We start from the raw sequence: 3498 nt of genomic DNA, 5'->3' as shown, positions 1-3498 counted from the left end.
AGGCTTCACACATGCTAGGCAAGCACTCTACCACTAGGCCAAAATTCCCAGCCCCTGAGCTTTAGGTATATTTTTGATACGAGGCCCTTGTCTGTTGTATAGCTAGTGAAGATCTCCCAATCTATGGGCTTTTTATGTATCTTCCTAGATATGTCCTTTGCCATGCAGAAGCTTTACAGTTAAATGTATTCCCATCAATCCAGTCTTTTTCTGATTTGTTGTGTTTCTGGATCTTTATGAAGTTTCTACCTGTGCCAATGATGCCTGGAATATCCCCTATCCCATCCTGCAATATTTTCAGGGTATTTGGTCTTTCATTGAGGTCTTTGATCTATTTGGAGTTGATTCTGGTACAGAGTGATACATAAGGATCTAACTTCAGTTTTCTGCACATGTAGCGAATTCTGCCAGCACCATTTGTTAAAGAGGCTGTCTTTCTTCCATCTTAGAATTTTGACTCCCTTATCAAGGAGAGATCTGTGGGATCATTTCTGGGTTTGAATTCTATTCCATTATTCCTCAGGTCAGCACTTGGTTTTAACTTACAGTTTTCTGATCCTAATTAAGTGAAGAATCATTTCATACTTTATTGACTCTATGCACATTTTTAGTAAAGTGTCTATTCTGATAGACACTAGTCTCTAACCGAGGTTGTTTTTGTTTTTGTTGTTGTAGGTCATGGGCCTTGATCTCTGGGCCTGGGTGCTGGCTCTCAACTATTCAGCTCAAGGCAAGCACTCTACCAATTGAGCCACAGTGCCACTTCCAGTTTTCTGGTGCTTTATTGCAGATAAGAGTCTCATAGACTTTCCTTCCTGGGCTGGCTTTGAACTGCAACCCCCAGATCTCAGCCTCCTGAGTAGTTAGGATTACCGGTGTGAAACATGGGCACCCAGCTAAGCCAAGTTTTTATTTATTCAATTTTTACTTATTTAATTTTTGAAAGTATTTCCTATATTTTGGGTACTATTACATTCCTAATAAAATGTTTATAAGTATTTTTTCAACATGATTTTGTCTCTTCAAAGTATCATGTATGTGAGAAAAGTGTTCTGCCATTAAACTATATCCCTAGCTGTGTTTGTCTTTTTTACTTACTTCGTTTGATTAACAGCCACTTAATATTAATGTCACCTGCTTAATCTCTATTTGTGTTAATCCTCCCCTTTATTGTCCTTGGCTAGACCTATTTTCTCCTTGTAGCCATGGAAAGGCAATGCTGAACAAAATTGCTTTTATTCAGAAAGTTTACTTAATTTCTTTGCATCCAATAGGAAAATTAACATGGAGAAAGCACTTTGAGGGTACTGAGACACTCGGGACTGCACATGCTCAGATGGATTAAGGTATAACTTTTCTGAGTTGGATCTTTTTCAGAGCTAGGGATTCTATGCTGTCATTTGCCTGATGAGGCTTATTCTCAATCTGTATTATGGGAAAGTCAGGACTTTTGGTCCATATAGATTGTATAATCTTTCTCTTGAGGAAGAACGGTACAGAAAAGGAGGGTGGCTTATTAAGAAAGTATCATTCACCAGGCCCTTGTGGCTTATACCTGTAATTCTAGCTCTCATGAGGCACAGATCTGAGGATTGAGGTTTGAAGCCAGCCTAGGATAGAAAAATTGGAGAGATTCTTATCTCCAGTTAACTAATAAAAAGCAAGAAATAGAGGTGTGGCTCAAATGGTAGATCATCAGTTTGAGTGAAAACACTAAGCAAGAGTAAAAGCACCAATTCCAGCATGCAGCTTTGAGTGAAAACACTAAGCAAGAGTTCAAGCTCCAGTTGCAGCCCATGTGTGTGCATGCGCATATACACATGCACACACACAGTAGAAGAAGAAGAAGAAGAAGAAGAAGAAGAAGAAGAAGAAGAAGAAGAAGAAGAAGAAGGAGAAGAAGAAGAAGAAGAAGAAGAAGAAGAAGAAGAAGAAGAAGAAGAAGAAGAAGAAGAAGAAGAAGAAGAAGGAGAAGAAGAAGAAGAAGAAGAAGAAGAAGAAGAAGAAGAAGAAGAAGAAGAAGAAGAAGAAGAAGAAGAAGAAGAAGAAGAAGAAGAAGAAGAAGAAGAAGGAGAAGGAGGAGGAGGAGGAGGAGGAGGAGGAGGAGGAGGAGGAGGAGGAGGAGGAGGAGGAGGAGGAGAATGGGCTGGAGGAGGAGGGGCTGGAGGAGACGGAGGAGAAAAAGAAGAACAACAACAACAATAAGGAAAGGAGAAGGCAAGAAGGAGGAGAAGAAAGAAGAAGAAGGTGGAGGAGGGAGAAGGGGAGGAGGGAGAGGTGGATGAGGAGGAAAAGGAGGAAGAGAAGGAGGAGGAGGGATGATAAATAATTCATTTATCTTTTACCGTTTTGCCAGCATTGGTAAAGGTCAGATATTTGCCAAAATCTCACCCCCAAAAGACAAGTACTTCCAGGGAGGAGTGCACATCTACTTGTGTCACAGAGAAAGACAGCTTTGAGTTGAAAAATTAGGAAATTTGGTGAAGAACTACAAGATAATCTTGGCCAATCCCAGAAACAGGTGGTATTGATGACCCATGGTTGGGCTTCAATGTTTCAGAGAAAGTCACCTGAATAGAATTGAAACATATCTAGAAATGCTTGCATTTCAGACCCTTTCCATGTATTTTCTTCCTTTTTTTAATGTTAGACACTCCTATATCAATCTAATTCTCATAAGATCAAATCTGCTCATTATGAAGTATGACCATAATTTTAAAGAATTACAGCTCTCTGAAAAATCTCCCATAAGCAATAAAGATTATTTTTGAAAGTTGTATTTATATTAAGAGAGCATTCCCGCTGTGTTCCCCTAAATATAGTGAAGAAACATAAAATTCTTCCTTTCTTCTCTGGAGATTGTTATTAATGGCCTTTTAAGGGTATTGGAACAATAGGCCAGAGTTTAACATAATTCTGCATTTCTACAGAATTCCTCTGATGGAAATGTGATGCTATAAGCTAATCTGATTGTCTTTGGGAGTCATTCTTCATATTGGTGATCAAGTATGTACATCCTGCATGCCTTTTACCAATTAAAAGAGGCTATATGAGCCTGATATATTTTTTTTTTTACCAAAGAAGAATTCGTCAAAGAACTATTTAGAATTATTGGCCAGAATACTTAACTATTACATTAATATAGCATTCTTCAGTTACTTTTCAGTCATTTCCTGTCTTCAAGTACAACCTTTTGCCACCTTCTCACATAACTAGTCTCCCTCTTTCTATGGACTTTAATTGTTCTTGGAATTCTGACTCTTGATCCAAGTGTCATGCTGTTAACTACATTTTTGGACAACAAAATCTTCTATTGGCAAGTGGCAAAATAGAACACAAATGCTTCTCTTTCATAAATACCATTTATCTCTCCAATACATTCCATCCTTAATTATACCGAACTCTTTCTAAACATCTAGTAACTCTTGTCCCTCCACTCCTCCTTGATGTGCTTTTCCAGTCTCAATGTGTTGACTGAAGTTGCTGCTTCCACTTGTG

Source organism: Dipodomys merriami, unplaced genomic scaffold, assembly GCF_024711535.1.
Source record: "Dipodomys merriami isolate MVZ:Mamm:240054 unplaced genomic scaffold, mDipMer1.0.p SCAF_46, whole genome shotgun sequence".
NCBI lineage: Eukaryota > Metazoa > Chordata > Mammalia > Rodentia > Heteromyidae > Dipodomys > Dipodomys merriami.
The sequence above is the reverse complement of the archived record's forward strand: the minus strand, read 5'-3'. Positions refer to the sequence as shown.